Source organism: Grus americana, chromosome 1, assembly GCF_028858705.1.
Source record: "Grus americana isolate bGruAme1 chromosome 1, bGruAme1.mat, whole genome shotgun sequence".
Lineage (NCBI taxonomy): Eukaryota > Metazoa > Chordata > Aves > Gruiformes > Gruidae > Grus > Grus americana.
In genome coordinates, this window is record NC_072852.1 from 52384421 (window position 1) to 52407207 (window position 22787).

Consider the following 22787-nt stretch of genomic DNA (forward strand, 5'->3'; position numbering starts at 1 on the left):
CTGTGCTTGGAATATTCTTCCCCCCAAAATGATGCAGTTTGCATTCCCTCATTTCTCGGCCCTTTCCATCCCTAAATTTCTTTAGCTTTGTGTCCTACTGAACAAGACCTAAAAGCTAAAAGCTAGTCTTGTGAGCCAGTTACTCTGCACTATCTGTTGTTTTCATATTTCCACCACACAAAGAACAAAATATAACAATAAGGCCAAATCTTAAGTGATTTTAGTGACATGAGTTTGAACTTCAAGTACCAGGTCATAGGTACACTTAGGGCAGAATTTGGCAAATTATTTTGGGTTCTGGGGTTTTTCTTCCCTTTTGGACATCCGCTGATCCTGGCTGCATGCCTGCTCACTCTTTCTTTTGTCAGCCAAAATTCAGTGTCACAACCACGGGACCTCTTCTCAAACTGGGTCTCCCATTGTCACGCAGACTGTGGGTACTGACTGGCTGTGCCAGGCCACATCACGGGCTCCTTAAGAGGACCTAATTCACAGGTCTTTCGAGTCTGTGCCGCCACACTCCTGTGTATGCTGAGGGAGGCCAAAACTCCATCGCTCTGCAGGTGGGTCTGCACTATGCTGTGTCTAGGTGGAGACTGGAGAGTATTTTCATTTGCAGTTCCTCAAGCTCCTGGTCCTGAATAACTCTATTTGCAACTTATTCTAGCCAGTCCTTCTCCACAGTAGGGCCAAGTGGGAGCTGCATTTGCAGGAGCAGTGCCAGCTGAAAATACCTCTGCTTCCAGCTCCATTGCACCCTTACAGCAGCACAAGCGAACCAGAACACAGACGAATGTGTTTCCCAGTAAGCAGAAGTCGCTTGCTCTTGCCTAAAAAAAAAGAGCGTGAGCATGAAACCACTTCTTACATGCACAGAAATTCACTTTGCTCATGCTGATGTAGATTTTTGCTGAAATCACTTTAGAATAAAAAGCAATAAATATGACTCAGAAATAAACTTGCTTTTTAGAGAGACAAAACATGATTACTGAGTTTCTGAATGTTTTCAAGATGTAGGATAGCTACCTTCCCTTTGCAAAACTTGTGGGATTTTTAATAACGTGGAGAAAGCAGACATTCAAGCTTTGAACTTCCTGGTAATGCAAAGATATCCCTTATGGATCTCCTTTAAAGCTCAGGACCTACCAGTTCTTGCTAGACCTACCAGTTCTCCTGATCTTTGAATGCTAACAAGATGATCTGTGTTTTGTTTTATCTTATTCAATTTAAAGGCTATTTTGGGTAAGTAATATCATTATAAATGATTGTGTGCAAATTTGTTATTATACACATGATTTGTAAAACAAGTTCTTGAGACAGCACAGCACTGAGTGCATTTATTGCACACCTCCAAGTAAATTATGTTCCATAAGGTATGGGGAGAAGGTGGGTTGTTTATGAAGCCGTCTTTTGGTTTTCAAATGTTAAAAATATCAGTTAAATGCGCTTGGTTTACTTTATACATATTAATGTCTGCCATTGATACTTCTGTTATGACAGGAAAAGTAATTATGACAAACAAACAAAGAAACTAAAAAATGAATAGTTAGGATGAGTCACCTGAGAAATAAGGGGTCAACACCGATTGCAGTGCAATAAGAATACTTTAGGCTTTTCCACTTGTAATGGAGATAATAATGAGTTGTTAAGAGGGAAGAGTCTGTAACAGTATAACACTTGATATCCATTTGGCCTTTGCATCTACCACTACCTGGTGCCCTCAAAGATTTTCACATCTGGGCAAAAGACAGTACAGTAGCAAGGTTGAGTGACAGACATGTTTGAAACATAGGCAGTGATTTTGATTAATTTATCCCATGAGCCTGGTTTTATAACTATAGCTATTGATTTGTTTTATTATTTAGTCGAATATGTAGCAATCAATCATATTTCCATCTAGCTAACCATGATTATTAATATTTTAAACTAGTTTTAAGATGGATTGGCTGGTGAGTGCGATAGGTCTGCTCTCTAAGCTAGCAAGAAAGGAGTAGGCCCAGGTTACATGGAATGAATTATTGCCACTGGACAATCTGATGAAATGTACATCAGCCATTAGAATATAAATCCAGCCGTAGGAATACAGCGCTGTCAGGGGACCAAGATTTCCTGCTTTGAATATGAATACACTGGCTTTGCCTCTGCATTTATTGAACAGAAGGATGTAGTTATTTCGTGACAGTAAAAGTATAGGAGTTGAATCAGTGACGTTCATGTAATGGTAGATGGAAACCTTACAGAAACATATGTATTTTTAACACAATGTATGTGGAAAGCAGTTACTTTCCTGCCAAGAGCTGAGTTGAGGATTTTGTGTTGCAGCAGCAGGAGTCAGCAGCCTCGCAACCAGCCAGCAGTGTGGGAAAGCATTGTGCTCAACTGCAAGGGATGTGTTCATTTGCAGGGGAAAGACTGAAAGTCTTGGCAGGTAATTAAAAGGGGAAATGATTTTCAAATACAATATTTTGTTTTGAAATGCAATTGTGGTTTTTTTCTATTGGATGCCAAAAATTTCTGAAGAATGCCATATCCTCTAACTAATTGTATCTGTGCTTTGAGAGAAGAAACAGAGCTATTGTTCTGCTCACAGCACGAGCTATTTATATATTACTCTGTGTAGCGCCCCTTTCTGTAATGATCGTCTTCCACCTACGCAAAACTTCCAATCCATTTAAAATAATCAAATTAAGATAGTCTCTTGCTTTCTTATCCCAAGCTGGTATTCGTATAAATTATTTTCCAGGTTACTTGGATTTAGTACAAAGTAATACTTGCAGGCCTCTAGGCTAAAAAAAAAAAAAAATTCTGTAAGGTCACTGGAAGACCAAACTCCTTCCTCTTTGAATGAATGGAAGCAGGAAGTAGCAACAAGAAGGTGGTCACCCTTGCAAGAAACAAAAAGTTATATACTTCTGTTGACAAGAACTGTAGCCCTTTCTGCCATGATTTGAGTAACTGCTAATTGGTCATTGACTTAGTTGCACTGTATATTTCAGATAGAAACAGGGAAAACAACTATTTGTTCTTGTTTGGTAAGCAGGGAAGAGTACCCAAAGTGCAAATAGCGGGGTGTTTGTTACCTACACTTGAGATTTGCATTTGTGTAGCTATACTGGTGCTTGGAGACTGATAACTGCTGGAGAAATTACCATTACTGGAAGGTCTGTGTCATCCTGTGCTTACCCCTTATCTCTTTATTTTGTCATTTTATAGCATATAAATATTTATTATATATGACATGACATATACATGACATACCATTGTCCACTCTTTCCTTCTTCCTATTCTTTTATGTTGCTTAACCCTTCAGTTCCCATATGTAACTTCACAACATCCTACCAAAATGGTACTTAAGTATTATTTCTCATTTCCTTACACATTGTATCATTAAATTTTGAGGATTATTTATCATTCATGCAGATAATAATTTATGACTTCATGATATCTGAGTTGATGCTCTTATTTATATCCGGCATTTCTGGGAGTTGGACATAGAAAGTGTCTACAGGTTGTGCATATTTTTGGGATATGGGGCATTGCTTTAGTGGAAAATCTAGTTTAATTGCTTGATTTTTCTTGATTATTTTTTTCTCTAGTTGGAGATTCCTCAAGCTAATATAAATGAAGTCTTTCCATTGACTTCAGCAAGAGTCAGGTTAATCCTTTTAGAAGGAAGTTAATGGCATGGAGAGAGACTCTTTCTGTCCATTCCTGCCCTGTTTTGCAAACAAATGGCTAGACACTCCTTTATTTCTCTGCTACTGCTCTGAAAGGCAGGACATCCTGCTTTTCAAACCCAAAGATATTAGGCCTACCCTAACCCAGTACAGTTACCATGCTCCAATAGGAAATGGTGAGGTATTTTCTGTAGATTACCTAAAAATGAGGTTCCTGCAGTAGAAGATAGGTCACTATGAAACTCTAGCCTAGTGAAAGAAAGATTTTTTTTTAGACTTTGTTTACATTTTGTGTTGGAGACTAAAACCAGTGAAAAGAATTTGAGTGAAACAATGAAGATCTGCAGGTAATGAAAGCTGGTCACTTGTGTATGCACACCTCTGCTGCCTCTCCTTTTCAGGTACCAGCCAGGGATATACTTCTCCCTTTGTGAAACAGGAATCTGAAATGGCAGGGGAAGAGGCTCCTATTTTTCTTCTCTTTTTCATTCATGCAGGTTCAGTGTCTCAGACAGAATAGCAAGCGTCTTTCTCCCTTGCAAGTAAATTGCTTCATAGAAATTTGCAGTCATTACTCACTGAATTGATTAGAAATGCCATCAGTGAGTCTCAGAACATTCATACTGTTGCCAATTCAAAGTACTTAGTGGATTTGAAAATAAAGCACAAAATACACTGAGACTCCCACAGTTAGAAGATTATAGGTGTCAGACTTCTGATTTTTTCCTTATTGTAATGGTTGCTCTCTCCAGAGAGTTTTCGGACTTAAGTGAAATTTCTTTCAGTCATGACAGCTGGTTACTTTCCTGTAATCCTGTTACATAAAAATGAAGTTTGTTCTAGCAAAGATGGTATCTGCTGCAGTGAAGATGTAACCAGATCATTCTCAAATGTATGTTTTTAAGGCCGGACAGGAAGGTGTGGAGACATATGGGAATAAAAGAAGGGGGACTGGAACTAAAATCCAATTTAGAGAATATGAAGAGTATGAGAAAGGGCACATGGAAGTGGAACGAGTATACATAGTGGATGTTGGAGATAAAGTACAGGAAATCTGGGGACAGAATTAAGTGGGTTGAGGCAAACAGACTACTGTAGGGAGGACTGAGTACTGCACACGTTGTTCCATGACCCACAAATCAAGGGTATACAATGTATTGTTGATGTGCAGAGAATTCCTTCTCTATTCTAGAGATCCCTGTGCATGCTCACATCAACTACTGTTTGGAGTTTTTTGTGCACTGGCAGCTAGCTGTCTGGACTGCTTTCAAATTTAGAATGGGAGCTTCTGAGATGTCAGTGGGAGATAGCCTATGCAAAACAAGCACTAAGGTAAGAGATGGGGCACAGGAGGAGAGCTGGGATGGATGAAAGAGCATGCAAGAGAAAAGATATGGAAAAAGAATGCAGGAAATTAAGAGGTAAGTAGATGTAGGGCTTTAGCTGGCAGTTTGTCTTGTAATCTTAGCAACGCTAACTATGCAGGGTAGATAGGTAGAACTCCGATGTTACTTTTTAATGCATTACTGCCCCAGCTAGTTGCCCTACCCTTCTGCTGAAAGTTGTTACACCCTGAGAGGAGACGGGAACTGTACCTGTTTCCCTGTATAGTGTGGCAATTAGCTTTAACCACCAGTGAGGACATTGAGGCAGGTGAGTCAGATGCCTATAGTTTCTTCTGCCTTGCCTCCTACGAGGACGGTACCCTCTGGCAGATGGGAGGGACAAAGTGGTGTGGTCTGTAATTTCTTCTAAATCAGCACAGCCAGATCAGTCAGGCTTCTCTTAACTAATTTTTGCTGTCCTATGAATCCTCCTGCTTTAGGCAGCCGTGTCTACATTCATATGTTGGTGCTAGATTTGGAAGACTGCAACCAAGTGAGAGAGAAAAAAGGGTAGCATAAAACTGGAAGGGCATAGATGGCAGCTTCTACCTGCTCATGGAAAGAAAAGCTTCCTCTTAGGTGCCTGTGAGAAACTTTACACTTCTGCGTGTACATTTAAGGTTGAATTTTGATCCTGGGCTGGCTTTCTTATGAAGAACCAGAAAAAAGACAATCGATTAAACTAATATGTAACATATGGAATATTTGTGGTACTGAAAATATCAAAGTATATCTTCAAATGAGATTAATAATTTCTACACATGTAAAGATAAAAAAAGAAGAGGTCACTCATAAATTTCACGTGGTTTAATTGTGGATTTCCTCACTGATTTCTTTTTGTGTAGCTTCCTGTTATTTGCTTTGCCAAATCATTGATTGATTAACTAAACTGTTCTCTAAGTCAAGCACAGCATTTTTCAAGGTCTGTTTCAGCACAGTATAAAATAATTAGAGCTATAAACAAGAAAGAAGCAGGAATGCCACAAACCCCCACATATCTATTACTTGTCATCTGTAGAGTCTAGCTGTTACCACAGAAGCATGTTAAAATTAAATTCTGAGCTTTATTTAACGTACTTACTTGTTCTCTCCTTCTTTGCCTTTACCGTTCTTATTTCAAAGCTCTTTTGTTCACTTCACAACATGGCATATTCATGGTCATGTAGATACTTATAATCCACAACAAATTGCTGTACAATTATACTTAGGTTTTAGAAATAAACAAATGTTCAGTTGGAGCTTTTGTAGCCACTACATAGGTGGCTGCTATAGTAAGTTAAGTATTTTGCAGGACATATACTAATTTGTATCAGTTTGCAGACCATACAGAATTTAGGGTAAATGTCTACTAGAAATTAATAAAAAAGAGGGAAGCATGTACTTGAAATTCAATATTAGCATGATTTCGTATCATTAGCATTCTCATGCAATATTTTGTTTTAAAAATTAATTTACCTTTTTTATAATTCATCAAAACAGTTTATTTTGCCCACCAATAGGCTCTCCATAGAAACAGTCGTATCTTAGTAACATACTAAGAATAGAGTTCAGGGAATACACTGCATCTATGTATACTACCCTTAAAGAGACATTTGTAGTTGTTACAGGGAATATGAGAATTGTGCTTCCGTAATTGTAGTGGGCACAGCTCTGCAATACAACATGTCTCGGTGCTTCCTAGATGGATCTCCTTACACGTGAGATACAGGTCACTTCTGCCTGCATTATTCTTTGGCCTTCATAGGAGCATCTCAGCAAAGATGTCAAACTGCTGTCCATTACAGTCAGGGGGGTTATTTTTTTGTTTTATTTTAACTGGATACTAACAAATGAACTACATCAACACTTTATGCCTTTGGCTATTGTCACCTGAATGCAAAACTGTACTGCCCCTGATTTTTTCCCCCCAGTCTTTCTACATCATAGAAAAATCTTGAAAATCTTGTCACTGATGTCACCTCATGCGAATCTGTAGTTGCTCTGTTGGGCACTCCTTTTCCACCATGTCAGAGTCCAGCTAGATGACTCCAGCTGACCCTAGCTTTACCAGCTCTCTTACTGTTTTGCCTCTCTCCTTTCAGCTCCCTGTGGTTGCTGTAGGGCATCTGTTTGTCCTCTGGCACCTAACTTTGTTCTCTGTTCCTCACCACGCTGAAGTGATCCAAGAGAACAATTACAATGACATTTGAGCTTCTCTCAGCACCGTGTCGATATTTACCCTGATTATTAGCAAGTTAAGCATATGACTACGCTGTAAAACCTACTTAACTAGTGCTTCAGGGAAAAAACAGCAGGAAGTAAAGAGTGGTGCAGGGGCTATGTGGACCTTACATGTTTGGCCTGGGCCTCAGCCCCAGATTTGGGTGGGGGCCATGCCATTATTTTGTCCAGTTAGAAAGGGACGAGACGAGGCATGCTTTTCAGCTGATTCTTAGACTGCTTTTTAGTCATTAATTGCTGCATCCCAGCTGAGAGTAATGTCTGCCTTGGCTGGTATTCTTCTCTGATTCAGAATAACCCAGGCCATTTAACACTACTGTAGAGTAGAGGGTGTCCTAACCCCAGCCCTCCACAGAGGCTTTTAAGATATCAAGCAACAGAACATCCTATCCTGGGTTTTGATTAAGGGAAAGAGTGGTTATCAGCTTTGGTTTCAGGCCCAGACTAACTGAGGGAATGAAGACAGAATCAAGATATCTCTTGTCTCAGCATGCAGTTATTAAAAGAACATGTCTGGAGGCAAAGAAGAGGCCTAGGAACCAGGAGAAACCAGGCACATTTAAAAAGAAACTCTCTTTCCCTCTATGAGGGGAGAATGAGGCAGAGAGAAAGCATCTGCTGGAACATGGTTTTCAAAATTCTGGATTTGTGTGGTTAATCAAAATTTGCAGCACTAGCAGGCGAGCTATTTCAGAGTAAGAAATGGGGACACTGGGAGGGGTCTTTTTTTTTTTTTTTTTTTGTCTTCTTCCGGGGAATGTTGGGGTACTATGAACTGCTGGTGTTGTTTGAGGAGGCTGAATGAGGGTGAAAGAAGAGGAGGCTGAGGTGTGAAAGAAAGCAGAAGAGTTTTAGAAGCCATGGGGGCTTTTCCCCCCCTCTCTAACAACCTATGTATGCCCACCCCACCCAGAGACACTCTTCCCTCAGTTGTCTGTGGCTATGGCATCTCCATGCTCAGGTCTCATGCCGTTGTCAGTCCTCACTCTACAGCCTGCGTCGTCTTTCAGCAGCCACAGTCCACTTCCTTTATCTTCCACATGGATGGAAATAGGGCAGGTCAGGGACCTTTCCTGGTGGCGAGAACGGGTGTGGGAAAAGGAAGAAGATGGAGCAAGATGGTCTGCAGTGATATTGAAAGGTGGTCTATATGGAGGGAAGAGATTCAGCCTAAAGCAGCTGATCTCTCCTAGGCCCTAGTGGAATTGGCAGATTGCTGCCCTGAGCAGCTGTCAAAGGCTGTGTCTACATTAGCAATTTGTTTCAAAGCAATGGTGCAGTTTGGAGGAAAATCCTGTCATTGTGTCCATTTACCATGTGGTGTTTCAGTTCTCAGGGTGGTTTTGGTGCATACAAACTACATTCCTTAAGGAGGAAATGAAAACAGAAGCTCTGCTTCAAATCTGCTCCACATGCACCCTAGTGCTAATGGGGACAGCAGGTTCCAAAATAGCATGTGAACTGCATCGTCACAAGGTCCTCTAGCACACACCTAACACTTTTTCTCCCCAGAAAGCTTTGAAACACATGCGTAGTGGAGGTGTTTGGCTCCGGGAACCAGGCTAAATATAATCACGAATAAACCCCCAAAACACATATCATGAAAAAATGAGGTACCTCAGTATCAACTGTTTCATTCTACTGATCCAGTCCTAATATGCTGAATTACTTTTTCGTGAAAATACTGCCTACTTTGTCTGCACCTTGAGCTGGCTTTGGAATATGGCAAATCTAACATAAATATGTATCCAGAATGTTTCTTGTATTTGATAGGGGGGATGTGCATCCAGTTTAATTATATATGTTAGCATTTAAGGCAGGTCTTTAATCATTATTAATGTTGCTCATCTTAATTTGAATGGAAGAGATACAGCAAAACCTGCCTGCAATCACAGTAGTAGGTATGCTAGTACCGTAGCCAAAGATACAGAGAGAGTTCTGGAATTGTACCCCAGAATGGGTAAAACATGGGCTGAAAACTGCACTCAATAAGATGCCTACCCATCAAGAAAACAAAAACAAAAAACCCAACAAAAAACCAGACGCAGCTGAGTGAGTAACTGTGACAATATCATTCTCTCCTAAACGGAAGCTACTACGTGCCTGCTACAAGGATAGAAGAAACCAAACAATGTTTAAGCCAGAGTGATGAATAGATTTAACAGTCAATACTTACTAATCCAATTACAAAATGATACAAATTCTTAACTGTTGCATTGTCTTCCCTCCTCCCCTCCCCTTTCCTATGATTTCCATTTATTTATGAGCTTCATTATTTGCATAGCTCAGTGACAGCACTGATCTAAGCTTCTGCAAGTACTCTGTGCTCTGTGCCGCTATTGTCACTTACAGTCAAGGTTTAGTTATAGCTGCTCCCAGGAGCCATAACGTGCCCCCATCCCTCACATATCCTACTGTAAATTGAAAACATGTTCTAACAAAATGTTATGAAAGGGCATGCAAGATTACAAAGACATTTTTGGTATGGAAAATTCTCATGTTCTTTAGGAAGCTGTAATTTGTAAAGTTTAATCTTTTTTTCTTTCCATGTCAGATAAACCTAGACATTCTGCTCTCGGATGATAGCACATTTGGAGATCTGAGAGAAACAGGGAGCTGCTGCAACATATTGCAGAAGCCTAAAGCACTTAGCAACAGAGAGAGTGTGGGATGCAGCGACAGAAGCCGGAATGTGGAAACAAGTGACATCGAGGCGGCTGTTTGGGAAAGAAGAGCTTTTACTTTGTTTATAATTTCAGTAATTCTGAAGAACTTTGCAGTGTGGGAGGTCAGTGCGGTCTCTGACTTTGCATATGTTCTTCTTTGTGTGACTGTTTTTCAAACTCCCGTGATAATTATTACCCAAGAGTGCTGGATGTATTAATTTCCTTTTGTATTTCCTGTTTCTCTCAAAACCCAGAAAAGTAAAATTAAGATATTTGTTTTGCTTCAATTTATCCTGTTAAAACATACTCATGTGACATGCACAATGAAGAGATGCATATCAGGAAACAGCTGGATTGCAGAGCTTGATTCTCCACATACTAATATAGCTCTCTGCATACAGTGAAGCAGCATTCTTATTTTGTAATAGGTCCAGTCTTTAAAATGTGTTCTGGAGTGATACAAGCATTCACCATGATGATTTTTAATGCTTTGCACTGGAACATCCTGATAGTGTACACTAATGATGGCTGTTAAATAACTAGTAAAGAGAAGATGGCTGAGGTGTTGGTCAGGATAAATAGATTTGAGATAAACAAAAAAATATTTCCAACATCAGAGTGATTTTTAGAAGGGAATTCAGAAATCAGTGTGTTTCTAAGCTCTGCAGGTCCCACTGAGGTAGAAATGATCTGCAGAACTGGAATTTTACTCAGCAATTGCTGGAAACTATTTTACTAAATGCATATGCGTCTGCAAATGCAAAAATCTCCCTTCCTCTGAACAGTTATTGTGCACTGTAAATGGAGGGGCTGCACAGCTCTGCAGTTGAAACAAAGGCCATAGGCTATACAGGATGTTTAAGGAATTCTGAAACCTTATCATAAATGTTACATTTTGTATTTAATGAGGGTTGAATTAGCCATTAGCATGTATTTTCTTTTTCCTCTCTGTAAATCTCTCTTGTGGTTTGCATTATTCAGTAATCTAATTGTGTCCACTTTTCAGGTATTCTCTATTGAAAGTAATAGTCAAAGGAACGATACAGATGTACTAAATTATTATAATAATAGAGGTGGTGCAGAAGTGCACAGAACAGAAAAAAATATGAATAAATTCATATATAATAATGATGCCCAAGAAACTATTAGTGTTGAAATGTAACAAATTTATCTACTCACTGAATAGTACAGTCTAGAACAGTTTCAGGCTACTGTTGATAATCTTTAACCCCACATGTGACCTGTCATTGGGTAATCGGCCTTTTAAAGAGAATTTGATTCAGTCTAACTAGTGATCAACTGTTTACTTCCAAGATGCTGCAGTAATTTCAGTTATTAAAATGTAGTAATCACCTTAAACTAAATGGCAAAATTAAAAAAGAAAAAAAAAGTAAAATGAAATTAAATTAAAATAGGACACAAAATGAAGTCACCAGACCAAAGCTGGATAACAAATGTATTACCGGGAAAATTAATAAAGTACAGAGACATCCCTAGACTGTAAGAGATGTGTAGTGCAGACAAGGCATTATCAAATCATTCAGGCTACAACAGGGTGAACCTGAAAAGTCATCCCATGACACTTATGAACAGCAATCTCTTCAAGCCTTCCAAAACACACGGGGACCTCTTACAGCTCACTAATGAAGAGAAGATCATCTTGGCCTGAACCTCCCCAGCTCCCTTTGCTTAGGAACAACCCTGAAGAAACACCATTTATACCCCCAGGGCAAAATACTTTCCTTGAGGAAGTTTCCCACATGTCCCCGTCTGCAAACTTCTCAGAGACTAAGCGCCAGACTGTCTCTCTACATTTTAATGTATCTCTTCCATATTAATACCTACAGAGCTCCAGAGAGGAAACATCACCTGTTGAAGAGGTTTAAAGACCTGAAATTCCAGCACCATTGCTAAAACATATCCCTTGACCTACTCCCACTTCATGTTTTTCCTTTCTTCTTAGCTTCTGCTTCTATTGCTCTCAGCTACTGCCTTTCTCTTCTCCTAGGGAAGACCATTATCTCATTATCTCAGATCTCTGCTGTACCCAGCATATGTAATTGTCACCGTCAACCCTAATTCTCTGACTCAGAAAATATAAGTCAGATGCTTGAGGGAGCTCCACCTGCTCTGTGGAGATCTGCCCCGACCCCCTCACCTTCCCATTCAGCATCCCCACTCCCTGCCTTCTACTCCACCTGCTTCCCCAAAAAACATCTTAGATAATGGAAACTGTAGGATCAGTACCATTAGTCCCCACCTTTGCTGAAAATCTCAATTTTTATTTCTAAATTGTGCAAAAGCTTTTCCAAAGACCAAAAAAACCCCAAACCAAAAAACCCAACCACACCACCCCCCAAAAAAAACCAACCCCATACTGATACCATATTCTTTGCGATAACAAATTAAGGCCCTTTTCCCTAGAAAATGAGCCTGGAAGCCCCCTTTTAATGTGTGAAGGCAGCCAGCCATCGCCGTCATGCAGGCAACTGGAGCTAGACACTAGGCATGGTTGCTGTTATCAAAGGGAAGTTGGCCTGATGTGAGAAACTGAGGCCTAGGGTCTGCCACAGCTAGCTTAATCTTGTTCCTTGCCCAAAAACCCAAACCGCAACAAACATGTATATGAAAGTGTCTCTTTTAGGAAGAATTGTGAAGATATTATTTTTTATTTTTCATGTTTTTCCCTGTTCTGGCCAGACTGTCTCTTACTATTCTCCTGAGCAGCCTCTGGGGCTGTACTTGAGGGACCTACTTCCATCAGTGTTCGAGGCATGATTTCTTTTCTCTTAAGAGAAGACTCTCCTCTTGATTAAACATCATAGGCACTTAGGACACTGCAGCCCATTTTCCTGTCCTTTCCACTGCTGTTCCTTGTGACTTCTGTCTTTGCCTCCTTGCCCAGTGCTTACTGTGGATTCCTGTATTCTCTCTGGGCTCCCTCCTCTTCTTCCCCCGAAAGAGAATACCACTCGCATGCTCTTTTCCATCCTGTACAACTACAACATAAGTTGTACTATCACCTACTACAGTTCCTTCTCCCTGTATGCCAGATACCGCATCTTACAGCCCTTGAGCTTTCCAAGGCAAATCCCAGTCTTCTACTGCATCCTAGTAGCAACAGTCTCTTCTATCTTGTCATCTCCTTATTTTTATGTTCCCAGATCCTTCACTTTGTGCACCTGTGGTACAATGAATACTGGCCATTAAATGTGCACCCACACTATGCAAAGTAGCACCCTATCAGAAATACACAACATGATCCCAGATACACTGACTTCAGAGACAGACTGTTCTGGTTCGTCCTTCTGCTGTAACTACATTGTTTTGGTATTTCCACACAGCACAGTGCTATGCCAAGTGGCTAAGCCTGTTTAGAGCTGGCTCAGATGCTGTGTCTGACATCAGATCAGGACTGGTGACAGAGTCTTCTGACCTCTCACTGAAATTGGGATTTGGCATTATGGCACCTGTCAGTTCATTTTCTCTTCCTAGTCCCTGAAAACACCCTGATATTCATTCTCCCTGAACTATCAGCCTGTTGTGAACTATAAATGATACTGAGAAGTCAGAGAGGAGAAGCACATTCTTTTTCTGGCCTCTCTGAAAGAACCTTACAATCAACAGTACGGATCAGGGCAGGCTCTCTATTCTCTCAGTCCTTGAAAATGATTGTAGTAAAACAGTATGAACACAACCATCGCACTGAATCTTCGAAAGGGACTTCAGCCTTACTCCAGTCTGTGAATGATCTGCTGTCTACCAACAGAGCTGTGCAGACAAGTGGTCTCTGTTTTAGAGACTATTTACATGTAGGTGGCCTGTGAAGAGTAGCCTTGAAAAAATGGAGGCTTCTAGGAAAGTACATGATGCATAAAGTTTGTTATTTTAAGGAAATAAACCAAAGATCTAAAGAAAAGGACATTGTAATTCCAGAGCTGGAGAACACTTTTTGTAGCAGAGTTTAATGTTGTGGTCCTTTTTCCTTAGCTAAATCATGGGACAAACTACAAACCAGGGGCATAGGCCCTATTTGTAAACTTTAGCCTTGAAACAGATACGATACCACATGCAATGCGCAGGCATCTTTTGTTACGTATGTATAATTACTGCAGTCTTGTCAGCAATGTTAATGACACTGAGGAGATACTGGAAATCTTCTCTTTAGCTTTTTAAGATGTAGTTCTATAACAAGTAAAAAATGTTTAACTTGTGGCATAAAGTTTGTAAGCAATTTCTCTCTCCTCTCTCTGCAAAGAAAAGTGTAGGTAGCAGTGGTCTCTTAAGCAGCTTTTCCTTCAAGTGTAGATATTTTAAAAAGCAGCTCTCCTGAAATGGCATAATTGTTTTTCATGTTGCTTCAAACCATTTTGTTTCCTAATTAGCAAAGTAGGCTATGGCTATATTAACAAGGAAAGCAGTGCAATTGGAGCAGATCTGTACTGGGAAACAATTAGTCCTAGGGACCAAATGTTCACATAATGCACATTTTGGGGGTTTTACTTCGAACTCATTCTAGTCTGTTCCTAGAGACAGAATCTCCAGTACTAGTTGGAGGATGTCAGGTGTGCTTGGGGAGCGCACATTTCAGCTGAGTTCCATTCAGAAGGAGTTCAAGCCGTGCGCTCAAGATCACTCCATAACGTGAAACAAGTGCAGGAGATGGGGATGCTTCAAAAGTGCACTCTTGATCCGAAGCAAATTGCTAATGTAGATGCACCCATAATCTCAGATCTACAAATTACCTTGGGGCTTTTTTATTCATGTCTGATACATAGCGATTATGTTTCTGATGACTAAATTATATTTAAGTTACCTTTGTGCTAACTCAGATGGATGTATAATGTTTTGTTTCAGTGAAGCTGTGTCTATCTTCTCTAAGGAATCATTCCGTCAGTCTTATAATGGCATTATACAGGTACAACATAGCAAAATTTGCTCCTTTAAGGATAATCTATTAGGCAACTCTATTGCTAACAATTCAGAAGAAGGAATAAAATCTAGCTCAGTTACTTTGGTTCTACAAAGATAAATACCATGCTTTTGTCTCTAAATGTAATAGATATGCCAGAGTATACAAAGTAGATCCACTGAGTAAAAAATAGCCATTTTAATATATCCATACCTAATAGATGAAGAGCCATATGTCCACTTGAAAGCATTTTAGAAAAATTTTCAAAACTTGCTACCAAAGTTTCATCTACATTCATGTGGCCAAGGTCTACATGCTTTTTATTATTGCATCAATTAAACATGGTAAAGTGCTGATAGTGATTTCTATTTTTCCTGAAGTGCCATCATGTAGAGAAAAGACAATAGTTTGATCTTTCTCATTTGAAATTCTGAGGGAGAAAAAGGTAAACATTACAACTTTACATAGAGCATCTCTTGGATTAAAATAAAACATGTAAAGAACAGACTGATAGTATGTTGACCAAAAATGTATGTAGTTGTATATATAATGTATATAATTGTCTTTTGTGTTCTATAAAATGGCAATACAAATTGCTATTCTAAAGGAATGGATGGTACTATTGATATATTTGTAGGGGCTAATTGCATGGGTTCAGAGTAATCTTTGGAGAATGGGAAGTAAAAGAATATTTTTCATTAGAAAATGGATACTGTAAGAGTTGTCAGCTTGGCCGTTTCTTACTTTAACAGAATGATGAAACTGCAAGAATTAAAACCTATTGCTTGTTTTCTCTAAAAGCCTATAATAGGGATATTGAAAACAGACCTGAAAATTGTCATGTGTGAGGTCTCAAATTAATAAGATAATTGAAGGATTCTTCACATAACTTTCCAAAAATTACATCACTGTTTCTTTAATAGGGATTCCCAAGACACTGTATATATTACAGATTATTTGCCAATACTGTTTTATTAATTTTTTCTTTGTTACACTTTGATGCTAGATGAAAGTTTACATTAAGGCACATCAGCTAATCTTTACTGAATTACAAAATAACCAAGACCTTTATTCTGTTATTGTTTTGGTATTTTCTATAGGTATGTATCTTTCACTGCTTCCCTTTCTCTACATTCCTTTTTGTTCATCTCAAAAAAGAAAGCTCTCAGCCTGAAATTTCACATGAGTCCAGCTCAGTCCTGGAATACTACTCCATCCGAGTTCTCACTGCATCAGAGAGAAGTTCAAATGTACAGCTAATAAACTTCACTTAGTCTGCCTATTAAGAGAGGTATGTTTACCATTTTGTGGAGGGTCCTTCAGTGTGAGAAAGAAGGATTAAATTATCTTATTGTGATTGATAAAACCATGTTTCCAAGTTACTGTATTGACATTTAGCATAATTTTAATAAAAATATCATAAAATTCTGAAGTATTTTTAAAGTAGACTAAATGTTGTTAAATATAAGCCCTAGCCAAAACTTCTAGTAAAAAGACAATCTGAATAAAATCAAACCAGGAAAATATCCTAGGCATGAAATAGAAATCATAATAAAAATGCATAGCAAACAAGGGTGGCTCAAAAAAAGGAGAGAGATATAAAAGTATCAGCTATTTCAAACTTATTGCAGTCAAAGCTAGAAATCACTTGCCACACTGATTATGAGATGCGGGACCAAACACCAGGAAGAGTGATTTTTTTTTTATTTAATAAAGGCACTCCACTCGCATTAAGCATTTGCATACTACTATTCCTTTTGAAACTAATACTAAAAATAATGGTCTGCCTTGTAAAGTGTTAAGGAAAAAAAGGCTAAAGGAAGGCTTACTTCAAGCATATTAGCTCTAACAGATCTACTTCTGCTCTCCAGCTTAATTTCTGCAGGCTTATGTATCAGTGGCAACCAGTGGTTTACCACCAAAAGAAGCCAGAATCTCTGTGGGAAACATCTGCACTTTTACGCATTCTTGTTAGCAGCTGGTACCAAGCCTGGGATTTTAATCTTCCTTCTTGCAACTATTTACTCTTCTTTAGTGTCATTATACTTTTTGATATTGTAGCTTTTCCTACATCCCTACTAGGGATTTAATGACCCAGTATTTGCATTTCTATAGATATACTGAGAAACATATAATCCTGTTTCTGGACAGTTTTTATTTCATAAAATATAATCAGGCAACAGCACCAATTGCTCTAAAAAGAAATTATTCTAATTTTTACTTAAACTGAAATAAAGCCAACATGCCCATGATCCACTATTCTAGAAACTAGACAAATAACTTTCCCACATGTATGTAGAATGCAAACCAATTACTTGTTCTTAAATATTCATTTTCTAAAATTCTAAAGTACTGAGATAAAAGCTCATAATGACATAATTACATATATCATTATTAGAAATAATATATACCAATATAATAATATATACCAAAAGCTCAAAAGAGCTTATTCGCTTATTAGAAAGAATAACCTAGAAAATATATAGAATTAAAAAAGTATTGCTGAAAAATATAAGATACTCAAATAAGTACGTGAAGACAAAGATATTTTTTCTACTTCCTTGAATAAGGTAACCAACAAATTACTCTTCCAAACTGCATAATTTTCTACTGCTAACTTCCAAGCTGCTAAATCTCCTAGTCCAAGGTCAGGCTATTGCCCAAAACAATTTCTGTCAGCTGCTTGAACAAATCTCAATCAGCAGATACTTTGACTTTGGAGTGAAATATTCTGGCAAGTGAGTGAGAAACTAATAAGAATGGAAAATGGAAACAGTGATGCCAAAAAGTTTCAAAATTCATACTGTAATGCAATAAAAAATGGCCTGAACAGAAATGCATTGATCTAAAAATATTGGAGGTCATCACCAGGTTATTTTAGGTCTCCCTTTGTTTGTTGCCAGTGGTTAATTCCTAGAAGAGTCTATTTTGATCCTGTGAATACTCCCAGACCAAAGGCACAACAGAGAAAGTGTCATGATAAGGATGCATTTGGCTACTCGGAAGTTATATATGCAAACAATAGTGTTATTTCCCCAAGATGATTTCTATCTACAGCATTTGTAGCAGCTCAGGATTACAATAGCAAATGTGCATCAGCAGCATATGAATAAAAATGCACTGTCATATTTGGCTTCAAGAGAGATTTGGGAAGGGTTTCATAACAAATTTATTTCTTGGAGTAGGCTATGCTTCCTCTCATTTAAAGTTTGTCTTGAGAATCTTTGTGAAATTAAGAAAATGCATGATGGTTTTAAACAAAACATGTCACTGCTTTTTTTCCAAAATCAAATCTTAACTACTAGATGCCTAGCAATCAGCTTGAGCTGAATGCAGCTAAAATTGAATTAATTTCCATGCTCCATCTCTGCTACTTCTTTCTCACATTCCATAGAAAAAATAACCATCTTGCCTGTCTCTGCTCAATAAATCGGATGTTGTCTTTAGCACAGGCCTCTCTAGGTTTAGTTTCTAAGATGCAGCTTTCATGCACATCACTAAAAATCTTGTTCAGACTTTCACCTTTTCATGATTGGAAGGGATTTAGAGGGCTTTTGCACAAGACTTCTTTATTATCACTCTAAACTAGCCTTAGGCATAGTTTCTTCATTAGAAGAACACCTACAGCTTCCTGAGATTTGAGACAAGATTTTTGAGTGAGACAAGAAGTTTACCTCCATGGTCTGTCTAGTGAACCAAAATTAGTACACCCTCAGAAGAAGTATTTGCGGGAATATTTGGAAGTCTTTCCAAAACTGATGACTTGAGTAGAATGTACTTGTAAACTGGAATAAAGCATATCTTAATCAAATAAAGAAAATAACAGGAGTTTTAGGCAAACTATCTCATTGAAGCAATAGTTCTATCTTTTGGAAAGTCACTAATGGACTTCAATGTGTCCAATTGCTACCTTAGGTACGTAAGTCCATAAAGCAGATCTCAGAATCTGTTGTGTTTCAACTTCAACCTCTTAAAAACTCAGGCAGCTATATAATAAACCTTCTGCATCTCCCTCCCCAAAGACTGGTTAACCCACTCAGTGCATAACAATACAGCCTGAGTGGGTGAGACAAATATCACAGATTGTTCACACAAATATTACACATTCCTACACTTTCTTTGGGGAAAAAAAAAATAAAATCAACTGAACAAGATCACTTCTCCCATAGAACACATTTTCTGAAAATCAACTGAAAATCATCTATATGCTGAAGAACATTTCCCTAATGATAAAGAGACACTGAGAAAACCTTTTTGTGAGCATTCACACTCACATTAAAAAAAAATATTACTTCCATATTATAACCTTGAAAGCTTACACTTTGTCTTTAGAATTTGGCACTGAAACCTTTCATATGATACAACCAAAACACAGTGCCAACTGTCACCCCAAACTCGAACACAGCTCTGTAAGAACCTGGCAGTTGCAGTTCTCAGTCCTTGCAGTTCTTTCTTGTGTTGATCACTCTTTTCCCTTCCTTTTACTACACTGACGCACTAGATTAGAAATGAAGCCAAGAACCGTATTCAAGTAAAAACTTAGCATTTTCCTTCTCTTAGAATTCACCTCCATTAAAACTGTCCCAGATCTGCTTTCAGCGTATCTTAAAAAAACATCAATTGCTTGTCAAAATATTCACGAGGTTCAGCTACTCTGTTAATGTATGTTCCAGAGTTCAGAGACCATTCCATTGCTTGACAAACTTTGTATACTGCTCAGAGACAGGAACAGCACGGGAATACTTTACAAATATGTGTCACCATCTCAGTAAAGGACTTGATCTGCTGCTTTGTTTGAAAAGCAGTGCAATCCTTCCTCTTTAGGTGGCTCCAGCTCTGTAGATGCTTGTTTTTATAATGCTGCTATATATCTGTATTGTGTCCTAAACAAGCCATTTCCACCATCTTTTCACATTTCCCTACCTTTGCAGTCAGACATGCACCTAATTCAGGACATGTTTCTTCATGGTACAGCAAAAAAAATGCTGTCAAAACATGACAGTGTATCTCTTACCTCCTTACTAACTTTTCTATTGAAAGGGAGCAGGTAGCCCTTAGATAATGTTAGGAATCCATGAATTCTGTTTGAATGTAAAGGCAGATTTAAGTAAGGCATCTGAGTCTAAAGACACTATAAGTAAGCCACAAGCAGCTCTACCAAACAGCCCTAAAACACGAAGGGCAGAAGGATGGGAAGGAAATGATGACAGCATAATCCCTCATAGCTGCCCATAAAAGCTCTGTATTCCCACATCAGTCTCGTCAGTTGTAGGTACAGACAAGCGCCACGGATTTCGATAGCAAGAAACTTCCCATCTGCTGCACCTAACTCCTTCCCGTAGTTAGTTATTTGAAAGATAGATTGATTCCAGCAAGTGGTTTGCCTCTTCTAAGTTTAGTACAGGTTCTTCCTTTTTGTCCTCCCATTGGACAACTTCCATCACATTTATAAAGTATACTGCTAGCATTCAGCAACTTAGTTTACCTCTTCCAGCTATCTGATGGCTTTCTAAAGACCTATGTCAGGCGGCTTAGAGCTATTCTTTTGCATCATATCTGATTCCCCTATACCATGTGAATAGCAAATGCTGTACTGTGATACAAGACATTTTGTTTCTATTGGTCCTTGACCATGTTTTCCTGCCTAACTCACAAACTGAATTTATCCATACGAATCAGCACATACCTGCCACTAATTCTTTCTCTAGAGTTACTTCTGTTTTTTAAATCCAACAATGCACTCCCACTGAAAGGGGAAGAACCGGATTCTCACTCGCACTTGTGACTACCACAACTAGAGTAAATGCACATCCCACTTCTGAATATGCTAGTCCATAAATACGTTAAACATTATTTTAAAGTCTCATGTCTTCATTAGCCTATCAGCCTGAAAATGCTAAGCGATGGCCCAGAATCACCTCAATGCAGACTTTTTTTTTCTAAAAGCATCAAGGAAGAGATGACATAAATTTAGCTCTTTCATCTCTGGGGACTGTCAAGTTACCCTGCAGAAGTCTGGTAACACAGCACCCATGACTGCCTCTTGTCTGAATATCAAGCGGCAGGATCTATAGGCACCAAAATTCAGGTGTACATTTGCTACAAGCATCCTAGAAAGGGATCTGAAAATGCATCTCAGAATTATTCACAGGAAATAAACTTTGATTGAAGAACTAAATAGGGCTTAGCAGACGTTACCTCAGATGCTGAGCCCTGATATCACTGGACACTCTTCCTGCCCAACTCTGCTGTGATCGTACAGTGTTTCCTCCCCTTTGTTGGCTCTTAGTAACTCCACTGCTGTTCACACAAGTGGAACTGACACATGAGAAGTAAGCAGGCAGCTTGATGAGTTAGCAGCAAAGTTTTTCCCCTTTCTGACGCAAACATACTCTTGGCCCTATAGCCATGAGAGCAGACACTTCCTATATGGGTTTTTAGTAAGTTAACTCTTTGTGGGTCCTTCTGTTTCTGAGGCAGCTTCCTCATGTCTGACCTGGCGATATTAAATCACAGGTTGCTATGAGCGGTCTGCTTGGGCCAATGTATTTACCTAAATTCCATTTCTTGGGATTCTGTCTGTGCCAACTCTCCTATGAGACCATTGTCTCCCCTAGTTTATCACTAATTTTACCGTAATCCAGATTACTATCTAAATGGTCACCTACCAATGATGAATAAATCATTAGTCTTCCAATCAACAAATCACATTTTCCTAGGGTGTAGGGACGTAGGTAATTAAAAAAATCACTATAAATTTTCCAAGTTGTACAGGCACTCATATGTATACTCCATTTTTTGAGGAAATTCTCCTACCACAGTTGCAATTTCAATAGCCATCACTCCCTTACTGTTTTGTATACACAGAGCTTTTCTCTGTAAACATCAGATTATGTACACTGTAGGCTTCTGAAGGATCTATAATCTTTCTGAAGTTAAAAAGTTCCATTCGTTGAACCGTAAGCCTCTTTGGCTTTTGTACCCATCAAATGTTCAACACATTAAATCTTAGATGAAGACTATCTGAAGTGTAAATGTGAGTCTTCTCCAGAACAGTAAAATAGGAATCAATATTGTAAGCATCCAAAATTGAAATAACATACATGCCATCATGCTTGCTGCAGTGTAGCTCCTTGCTATGGTTCTCCATGGCCTTCCACACTGGGTGCTGAGAGGGTCACAACTGCCCTCCTTACACTATACCTCACCTAGCAGGAGGTATACTTGGACTCTGTTGAGCTCTGACCCAGGAATTTTAGACTGAACACTCTTCATGAGCTAGCCATGGTTAACTTCCCAGTGCTTAAAGCTTTATCTTTACATAGTTCTGTAATCCTCCCCTTTGGGAAATGGTTATACTTCCTTTCTCTTATTTTCTTCTTTGACTCAGTTTGTTTATGTGGCTGAAACACTAATTCAAACTCCTAATGTTACATGCAGTTCACCACCTGCTAGCCAAATATTAGAGATATGCAAAGTTTTACTCAGCGGTGTCGTTTCCAGTCTCTCAGGTTCCCCTTGAAGCTTCTAGGCACTGTTGCTTTGTTCAGTGCACAGCTCTTCATCCCCCCCAGGGATGTGAAGATCAGCCCTTTAGCATACAGCACCATCTAGTGAAGCGCACTAGCTCACATCTTCAGAGGGAAACGGATGTCCCCAGCAGGGGAAAGCCGCCTTTCACAAGAGGCCAGTGTTTATTAGTCATCTGGAATCCATCACAGGAAGCTCTTTGGTTAGTGTGGCAAAGCACAGACGAAATCTTCAAATGTAGCAGTAATTGCTCTCCAAGCCAAGTTCTCATATTTCAGTTGTCTTGTAAAATTTGTCTCTGTATCTAGTGATTTCTAAATCCCAGCATCAGCACCTTTGTGCCATGTCTTTTCATTGCAGGCTTCGTTTTTCACAGCCTCCACAGAAACCTGAGGAA

General features: G+C 38.9%; 1 protein-coding gene across 1 annotated transcript in view; it reads right to left on the minus strand.

Moving 5' to 3' along the window:
• Positions 1-21139, minus strand: part of CDK17 (cyclin dependent kinase 17) — a 118220-nt gene extending 97081 nt beyond the window's left edge. Inside the window, exon 1 of the mRNA XM_054815424.1 lies at positions 21059-21139. The gene's annotated coding sequence lies outside the window, so the exon portion shown is untranslated. The remainder of the gene's footprint in view (positions 1-21058) is intronic.
• Positions 21140-22787: the final 1648 nt, after the last annotated feature.